The sequence below is a fragment of the Rhinolophus hipposideros genome (assembly GCF_964194185.1).
Source record: "Rhinolophus hipposideros genome assembly, chromosome: 4".
Taxonomy (NCBI): Eukaryota; Metazoa; Chordata; class Mammalia; order Chiroptera; family Rhinolophidae; genus Rhinolophus; species Rhinolophus hipposideros.
Window position 1 is genome coordinate 19,639,851 of NC_138050.1, and position 10,554 is coordinate 19,650,404.

Sequence of the window (10,554 nt, forward strand, 5' to 3'; positions counted from 1 at the left end):
CTGCATTTTCCATTATGTTTTTTTGAAAGTCTCTCTTTCTCCAGACCCTCTTAACTTCTTCCTTTTACCTAATTTCTGGATGCACATGCTGTCTTTTTCAGGATGTCCTTACAAATGCAAAATTCTCACTTTACTATATGACAAGCAATCCATCTCTCTTGTACTTGCCCTATCTAGTACAACCATATTGAGCCCAGGAAGCCTCCCCTTTCTTGTCCTAAAAGCCGGTTAAAACCCATGACAGTGTTTTCCTCAACAAAAGAACCACGTATTTCTTATTCGTGCCACTTCTTTAGAAGGCAAATACCAAGCAAAAGTACCCACCAACCATAGATTTCTATACCCAGTGAAACTATCTTCACAAATGAAGGTAAAATAAAACCAATTTCAAACAAATAAAAGCTGAAAGACTTCACTGCCAAAAGTCTGTTACTAAAGAAATTTTTAAAGGTTGTACTTTAGGAAGAAGGTAAGTTGTCCCAGAAGGAGCATCTGAGATATAGGAGAAAAGTTGGGCAAACAAATAAACAATAGGCAAAAATGTAACCAAGTGAATAACATTTTTAAAAAAATGTTGCTGAAATTGATTTTTTTGTTTAAAATGAGAATTTTTCTCTTAATGCACGTGCTACATTTATGATTATATTGCAGGGAAATCTCAATTTAAATACTATTGGTGAACTTTTCTTGTTATTATCTCACAAAGTAAATCCCTTTTCCTTTAGAAATATTTTCAAATAATCCAACCCTGTTACTTTAGTCATAAAATCAAGTGCTTCTTATTTTTCAACTTAGCAGGAAGAGTAACAGATTATTTGTTGTTGTAGTAGCAATGCTAAAACAGTGCAAATCAGAGATTGTTTATGTTTAGCAAAAATGCTTTACCAAATCCCTATCCAACTAGCATATTCTGTTAAATACAGTTGGCGCTCCATGTTCGAAGTTTCTGCATCTGCAAATTTAATCAACTGCAGACTGAAAATATTTGGAGAAAAAAAGTTACATTGTTACTATGTAGTTAGGCCTACAATGGTTGTGTGTCTGTACTGAACATGTACAGACTTTTTCTTGTCATTGTTTCCTAAACAATATAGTATAACAACTATTTACATAGCATTTACATTGTATTAGGTGTTATGAGTAATCTGGAGACAAAGTACAGGGAGGATGTGCGCAGGTTATATGCAACTACTATGTCATTTTATATAAGGGACTTGAACATCTGTGGATTTTGGTATTGGGGGAGGGGTCCTGGAACCAATCCCAGTGGATACAGAGGTATACTTGTGTTTCTAGTCAATGGATTCCTAGTGTGATTGCTTAAACTTTAAGTTAAAGAGAACTAGTGTGGATGGTAAACTGCAAATATGTAGTACAGTTTAATAAATGAACAAACAAGATTACAGAGATCAAGTTCTATTTAGAATTTAGTGTTTTGGAGCTAGAAGAGCCCTCAGAATTTTTCAGGAAGAAAAAAGAGAGAATTGGGAAAGTGCAACAGAGAAGTTGTGATCTAGTTCAGAGAGATGGGACCATCCAAGAGCTCTGACTGGCAGAGGATGGCAGAGTGTTTCAAACTGGCGAGCTGACCTTTTCTTTCCAGCCTGTGCTTCTCCACTGGGGAACTTTTGTGAAGGCCTCTTTCATTTCAATGCATGATTCTATTGTTCCTTGCAACAGCTGGGCATCTATGTTCATTCCAATTAGAATACTTTCTCCAGAAAGTTTTGGAATTAGGTAACAATCATATCTGGGCAAAAGTATTTGGGGAACCTTGAAGCCAGGACAAATTAATCTAAAATTATTGTTTTAAAACAAGTGGCAAGCCTTGTGAGTTTATGGATTGGTCCTCAAAGCTTGTGGTCTTTGATTGCTTTTTCTTGACATGTAAGTAATGGGGAAGAGAGAGAAGGCCACACTGCAGGGAGGAAGAAGCATGGGGGGGTTAGGAGGTTGAGGTGTGTGTATGGGGAGGTGGGATGGGCGAGTGGGGTGTTGGAGAAAGATGATCAAGTGTAGAAGGGAGGGGCTGCCACACTTTTATATTTGAAAGCAATCTCAAAATCTTCATGTAGAGATTTTCTTTTGCTACACATGGATGTAACTGGGAAAAGCCTCGGAAAGTTGAATGTCTTAGATCTCCAAATTCATTTCTTGCAAAAGAATGCCTATTTGGGTATATGGTAAGCAACCTCTGGGTGTGTAGGAATGAGGATATTTGTCTTTATTTTCTTTGGGGCTGGAACTTGCCCTGTGGGCATGGCTGAAATTAGAGGTGGGTGGTGCAGGGTTTGTGTGGGTGTGGGAGATCTTCATGGGTGACTCAATCTCTGTCATTTCCAGAATGTTCCCATGGACTACGTGTCCTTTGCTGTCAAACAGTTGCTATCATTTGTCAGCAGTGGCATATCTTTATAGGTGCAAAGTTCCACACCCTCACTTGTCACCACTTCCTCGTGAACTTTTCCAGGGTACTTACCTTGTCCCCCTCTCCTGGGTACCAAAGTTGGGGTTCAACTGAGGTTTTACTGATGTGGGATTTTTATTTATTTACTCTATTTGGGAATGGGGATAATGGAGGTTGTTTTTTGCTGTTTGGTTTTATAAGCGTATGTGGGTAAAGAAGAATAGTAGAAAGCAGTCCTTGGAACTTAAATAGGGTGCCCAAATTCCTACAATGTCAGGTGTGTGGTTCCATCTTTTAAGCCAAGTCTGACTGATTGAGACACAAACAAAAGATCGCTAGGAAATTTCACTGGAAGTGAGTAACTGAAGTAAACAAATGGTTGAATAATAAAACTTGAATCTCAGAACATTGACTGACTTCTGGAATTGAAAGATATCTTTGAGGTAGTTTTGTCTGACTCACTGTCATACAGATGAGAAGATACAATGAAGATGTCCCAACAATCACCTCCTGCTTTCTAGGTTAGGGCACATTGCAAGATAGTCTGGGAAACTGCCTTGAATCTAGGACCATTAACTCTGAGAGGTTTGCATTAGAGCCTCCATTTTGCGATCTTGCCTCAGAGACATCTTTGCTCCAAATCATTAAGGATGGTGTTCTCCCCAGGAAGGAGCTGACCCAGGTTCCCTGCCCAGTTGATCCTTGTGAGAATGCGCCTTCTATTTTCTGTTGCTTTTTCTTATCCCTATGACATCTAACTTTCTATAGAGTTAAAAATTTTTATTGTCTGTTTTTTCATTAAGACTATTTTGTTATAATGATTTAAATTACTCTTCATTTTTTTTATTTCCGATTCTTGGCCAGTATAGTATTATCTTTTTTTTTCTCTCTCATTTATCTTTCAGGTTTCCTGTTTTAACTTTTACTTTTCATTATCCATTTCATGTAGTGGTGAAGATGATGATATATGATAATGATAAGAAAAATGGTTAAATAGCAGTCACTATGTACTAAGTACTGTTCTAAGTATTTATTTGTACATGTAACACATGGTGACCTAGCGTTAGCTCCGTTTCATAAATGTACATGTACTCAAACCTTTTCTTTTGATTAAAATATATTTTAATCCTAATTTTTATCTAGTTTTGCAACCTAAGTTTTATTTCCTTTCATATTTATCATTCTTAAACTTTAATTGCTATTCTTTCTATTTTAAGTTCTATTTTAAGTATCTATTTTAAGTTCTATTTTAAGTATCTTATTTTATATTTGACTTGCTTAATGACTTTTAATAAATATTATCTTTTTTGTTGCCTGAGGTTTAATGTATTTTGTATATTTTAATCAATCTTTTAAAAAATCCTTCCTTCCGTATAGGAGGTAGACAAAAAGTTAAACAAGAGCAGAACATATTTAGACCAGTCCAAAGAGCCAGCATTATATGGAGAAAAAAGATGGAGTCAAGACTGTCCCAGACTAAATCAAAGAGATCAAAGAGAATTAGCCACATGTAACTTGTGAACCTTGTTTCGATATTGGTTTGAAAACAAAACGAAGCATAGCTAGCAAAGACATTTGTAGGATCATTGTGGAAATTTGAACATGGACTGGAATAATTGTTCATTTGCTTAGGTGTAATAATGGTATGAGGATTATGTAAGAGAATATCCTTACCCACTGCCTGGAAGAGATGGATAAAGTAAATATGGCAAAATGTTACCAATTATTGAATCTAAATGAAAGCTATGCAGGTTGGTGTTGTCGACTTTACTATTCTTCAACTTTTCTGTGGGTTTGAAAATTTTCATGATGAAAGTTAGAAAATACAAACAAAACCAAACACATAATAAAAAAAAAATTCTATCTTTCTTATCTGTCTTTTAATTTTTGTTGATAACTTGAATATTATTATTTTTGTTATCTGTTTTTCTGCATTTTCATTTTAACAGTTTTAGTTCTTATTTTACATGTTCACCCACTCTTCACTGTTGGTTCTCCAGAAAACTCACACATAACTAGGGAAACACAAGTTACCTCTCTCTCCTAAATTACCCAATAGCCTAAAATAGAGAGATTGGCTGTTCCTCATCTTCCCATGGAAATACTTATGAAAGCAACAATTGTAACAGAAATGCAAACTGCAATGGAAGGAAAACTGCAGGAGCCATTTCTAATGGCCCAGGTGTGCAAGTGGCTCTGGGGCAGGAAGCCGGCAGCAGAATCCCTCCCACCATTCCTGCTGCAGAGAGGGCAGCCAGGCTCAAAGCTGGCCCTTAGGTGTTCATGTGGTTTGTCAAAGGGAACACAAAGCCACAGACAGAACATAGTGCTGTTTCCTAAAATGTGGATTTCACTTTAAGATTACAGGAAAGTTACTTTTATATTAAAATAAACATGGGTATATTATGGAATAGCTTGCCAAAAGGAGATTCCAAAGGAATTTCATGTTTATCGAGGATTATGTTAAGATGTCCTGTAAGATTCCCAAGAGTATAAGTGGAAGGGTTTGTGAAGCTCCGTATTATGATTTGTTATAGGTAGGTTTGGTTAAAATAGGTCTTATAGGAAAAGAGATTTTGTGGGCTAATACTGAATAAAATATATTTACAATACATTGACATGTACAATAAATATATATAATATGGAATTAGCCCATGTAATACTGAATATGTATATTCAATATTATATTAGCCCATGTATATTGTATATTCAGAATTAGCCCATGTAATACTGAATATGTATATTCAATATTAGCCCACAAAATCTTTCTCCCTATAAGATCTTCTTTAACCAAAACTACTACTGTACTATATGCATACGTTATCTCTTTTTTCTTTTGATAGTCATCTGACGACCACTTGTTATAGATTGAATTGGGTATCCCCGAAATTTATATATTAAAGTACTCATCCGCAGTAATTCAGCATGTATTTGGAAATAGGGCTTTTAAAGGGTAAATTAAGGTAAAATGATGCCCAATGGGTGGGCCCTAATCCAATATCACTGGTGTCCTTATAAGAAGAGGAGATGAGGACACAGGCATACGTACACAGAGGGATGGCCGTATGAAGAAATGGGAGAAGATGGTCTCCTGCAAGCCAAAGAGAGAGGCCTCAAAAGAAATGAACTCTGCTGACACCTTAAACATGGACTTCTGGCCTCCAGAACTGTGAGAAAATAAATTTCTGTTGCTTGCGCCACCTGATCTGCAGTAACTTTTTTATGGCAGCCCTAGCAAACTAACACTCTGCTAAAATGCTACTTGTCAATTGTGTTACTTTATTAATTTGTTGTCACTTATTTTCCATTATTGTTTTCTCCATCCTCACTTAACCAATATTATTTTGACTTTTGACTTCCTGATTAGAAGTTGAAGGGATAGGGTTAGACAGCAAGTGTTGGAAACAAATGTCTTAGGGACCAGGCAGGTGCCTGTGAATGGGTGAATCTGGGCTGTAAGATAACAGGGTGTGGTGGTTACTGTGACAACAGAAGGGTGCATTCCCCATGTAAAGGTACTCAGAATCAGATGTTTTAAAATTCTGTGCCATCCTTGCCCAGACCATCTAGTAGTTGCAATCTCTGCTCCAGGGACAACCTGGACCTTAAACCGTATTCCCTTGATTTATTACAAGAGGTCCACAAATCAGTGTGCCACACAAGCCTTGTCTGAAAAACTTACTTATCATATAGTTTTTTCATCATGATGCTATGTGGGGGTGTATACAGATTTTAATTTTTTATTTTTTATGCATTTCATATTTATTAAAAAAAAATTCCAGGATGGATAAAAAAGAACAATCAAGGATACAGGTGCCAGACAAAGGCCAGAAGGTAGCTAGAAAAGTGTGCCTTCGGAAAATTAGGACGCCTTATGACCTTGTTTTAAAAGCTGTCCCTAACATAAATAGCTAGCTTAGTTTTCCACTGATGTAGCTTTCCCTGCTCTACCTCTGACCACGGCCCAGCTGGCTTGCCTTGCAAGGCCTCAGTTGAAAGATTCCATTTACACACACACGCTGGTACAGCAGTACTCAGCTGACTGGAAGTATCTCCATCCCCAATATGGTCTCACTCTAGGTTCCTGACGACCTTCATTGTTATGAGATGGTTTCACTCCTTGAAAAGATGGCTACTTCAGCACAAAACAATGTTTTTATAATGATCAAGAAATCATCTTCCCCCTTTTACATGCAGCTGGAAAATGGTAGGCTAGGGACAGAACATTGTGAAGTTTGCACTGTTGGAATTAACATTCATTAAATGATCATTAGTTAACAGTCACTAAATGTACATATTAAGGAAATTATAGATAGAATACTGCAAAAACACAGTAAAAAAAGACTGAAGTTTGCCCATTTCTGCTCAGGAAGTCCTTTCATTCCCAAGCATCATAATGTTGTCCTTTTGGCTCCAAAGTTGATTGCTATTACTGTTTCTCCTCCTTTTGATCTTCCTTTTGTTCCCCAGCACCAGGGCTTCCAGAGCCTTCTCGCTCAGATACCATCTTTTTGTATGCCATTTTGAGAGCTTCAGTGACGCTTGCTGAAGGAAAGATGCTGCCTGCCTTATGTTTTCTCCAGTTTCACTATCTTTCCGAGCCAGGACCTCCCTCATTTTGGAAATCTCTTCTTTTATCTTGTTGCACTCATCAGCAGGCAACTGGTCCTGGAACTCCTCCATCTCGCTTTCTGGGTCATGAATGATTCCTTCAGCCATATTAACTGCTTCAACTCGTTCCTTCCTTCACCTGTCTTCCTCCGCATACTTCTCTGCATTTTTACCATATTTTCAATATCATCTTTGCTTAACCCACCAGAAGACTGGATCACAATCCGCTGTTCGCATCCTGTACCCTTATCTTTGGCAGAAACATGTACTATCTCATTGTCATCAATGTCAAATGTAACTTCAATCTGTGGGACTCCACGAGGGGCTGGGGGAATTCCAATCAAAATAAATTGTCCAAGAAGTTTGTTGTCTCCAGCCATCTCTCTCTCACCCTGCACACTTCAATCTCCACTTGAGTCTGACCATCAGCGGCTGTAGAAAACACCTGGTTTTTCTTGGTTGGAATAGTGGTGTTCCTGTTAATAAGTTTGGTAAACACACTTCCTAGAGTCTCAATACCCAGAGAAAGGGGAGTGACATCCAGGAGCAGCACATTGGTGACGTCACCAGCCAACACATCTCCCTGAATGGCAGCTCCAATGGCCACGACCTCGTCGGGATTGACAGCTTTACTTGGGGATCGGCCAAAGAGATCCTGCACAGTCTGCTGAACCTTGGGCATTCTAGTCATGTCACCAACAAGAATTACTTCTCCTATGTCACTCTTGCTGACTTCTGCATCTTGCATGGCTGTAGGGCATGGGGCAATGGTCCTCTTGATTAGCTTAATGACAATCCCCTCAAAATGAGCCCGGATCAGCTTCATATTCAAATGCTTGAGTCCGGAAGCATCCATTGTAAGATATGGCAAGTTGATGTCAGTCTGCACAGATGAGGAGAGTTCACACTTACCCTTCTCAGCAGTTTCCCGAACCCTCTGAAGTGCCATGTTGTCTTTGGTCAAATCAACCCCTGTCTCTCTTTTGAACTCCTTCACAATATGTTGTAGCAAGACCTGGTCAAAGTCTTCCCCACCTAAGAAAGTGTCTCCATTGGGGGACTTCACCTCAAATACTCCTTTCTGAATTTTCAAGATAGAAATATCGAAAGTTCCACCACCTAAATCATATACAGCAATGACTCTGTCTTCAGATTTGTCTAGACCATAGGCCAGAGAAACAGCTGTGGGTTCATTAATCATTCGAAGCACATTTAGTCCAGCTATCTGGCCAGCATCCTTCGTGGCCTGTCTTTGAGAGTCATTGAAATAAGCTGGGACTGTGATCACAGCATTTTTTGCTGTATGTCCCAAGTAATTTTCTGCAGTCTCTTTCATATTCATCAACACAAACATGCCAATCTGACTCGGAGAATAGAGTTTTCCATGAGCTTCAAACCAGGCATTGCCATTGGAGGCACGGACAATTTTAAAGGGAACATTTTTGATGTCTTTCTGGACTTCAGGGTCATCATATTGCCGGCCCATGAGACTCTTGGTGGCATAGAATGTGTTGTTTGGGTTGGTGACAGCCTGCCGCTTGGCTGGCATGCCAACAAGTCACTCACCATCTGTTGTAAAGGCCATAACTGAAGGGGTGGTTCTGGCACCTTCAGCATTCTCTAGCTCCTTTGCTTGTTTACCTTCCATAACTGCCACACAAGAGTTGGTGGTACCCAAATCAATACCAACAACTGCTCCCTTGATTGCTTCTGATGCGTAGTCCCGCCTTGAAATAATTCTAAAAGTCTCATGACTACGGCCATTCCAGCCATCCTGGTGGCGGGCGACCATGGGGCCTCGAGAGGCTGCAGCTCCCATGAGACGGGCTGCAGCGGCTGGGCTGGCGCTCATCATGGCCGCTTGGTGGTGGAAGTGCTAGGCAGCAACCGGGAGCTCGGATAACCAGGAGCTGCGCTACGCGGTGGTGTAATCTCTTCTAGATTGTTAATAAAGGACACATTTACTTTTTAGATTATAAAAGTAATACATGAGTTTTGTTTATTGTCAAAAAAAAAAAAAAACACGTTATTTTCCCCTCCTATGACTCCTTTGCTTGGAGTTCCAGTTCTAATCCTACTCCTGTGTGATTCCCTTGAACACGCTCCCTTGTTCTTCTGGGCCCCTCAAAGCAGCTCTATTACCTCCGGCTAAAAGGATGGAAAAGAAAGATAGGCCCCCATCACAGAATATTTGAAGTGGTTACTAACCAGGCCTGTATATACATATCAAAATTCTCAGAGTTGTTATAGCAGCTGTTGTAACTGAAAATAATTCAGCAAACAGGATCATTTTCTGTGTAGTTTATGAGCTCGGGAGCAGTCCAGAACTGGTGGAATTTGAGTTACCGTTAGCTTGCTCAGCCAATCTGCACATGTCACAGGCTGGTAATTTGATCTACAGTTCCCTGGAAGTGAATTTGCACTGAACGCAGAAAGCTCTTTTTTGCTTCCTCTTTGCCAAACATTAAATGGACTTTTATGTGTGTCTTTTTTTCCCCTTACAAAATCACGATTTGATTCAACAAAAATATTACACACCTTCTTCCTGAGGGTTTCATATCCTTTTCTTGGACTCACAGCCACACGTTTTCGGCAGCTGCCTACCCTCTGTTCACCAGAGAGCCTGAGTACTTAAGACTGGGAGAGACAGGCTTGACGTTAGCTGGGCCTAAGAAAACAGGCAGCAGTGAGAAAAACATCTTCCCAGTGACCTTTCCTCTTGAGACTTAGGAAGTGTGTTGCTTCTCAGTGCTCTTATCATTGCTGCAAAGTTTTGATTTTTCCAATCTCCGTTGGTGGTTTTCAAGGTGAATTAGAGCAGAAGCTGAAAGAGCCTCTCATATTTAGAGAGCAGGAGGAGCTGTCCTCAGGATGGCAGTAGCCCCACCTGGCCTCTGCTGGCCACCTCCTAGTGGCCAGGGCCAGGGGGTGTGTCTGATGATGGAGACAATTGGAGCCACTTCAGCAGTGGTTGCTGGCGCCATGTTTATTCCATCTGCTGATATTTAGATTGTGGTGGGCAGGGCAGCATGCCTGATGATGCCATCAATTCACCACCATGCAACAGGTAGCCTGCTTTCCAGCTACTTTGCATGATATCCAGACTTCCTGGCAGTAAGGCTTGGCGGTTCACAGAGCCTGAGGCAGCACCACTGAGCTTACTTGCTTCCATTTTTTAATGATTTCCTAACCAGTGGTTGAAATACCTTAGATAATAGTGGCCACAGTGATGTGCTATTTTGGGCTACTGAAAACCGAAATTTGTTTTTTTTTTGCTGAAGATGATTTATCAGTGTAGTAACTTTCACATCAGTTATACAACAGGTCCTGTCTGTTTTACCAGCCAGTTATACTTTTAAGGAAATATTGAATATAATTCTTCAGAGTCACTGAAGTTCTTAGAACATTTTAAATTAAAATCTAATACTTTCTTCTCTAGAAACATCCAAACTTATTTGATCCAAGTTTTGGGTTGCCTAAAGCCGTTGTGGTTTAGATGATGTAAGTTTATGATTAACACAAATTGTCACAAGTAT

General features: G+C 39.5%; 1 pseudogene across 1 annotated transcript; it reads right to left on the reverse strand.

Annotated features, from left to right (window-relative positions):
• Positions 1–6,836: 6,836 nt before the first annotated feature.
• LOC308496624 (stress-70 protein, mitochondrial-like) lies at positions 6,837–8,873 on the reverse strand (annotated as a pseudogene). Its single transcript has one exon. The product of its transcript is annotated as a stress-70 protein, mitochondrial-like (transcript).
• Between the last annotated feature and the right edge of the window lie 1,681 nt (positions 8,874–10,554).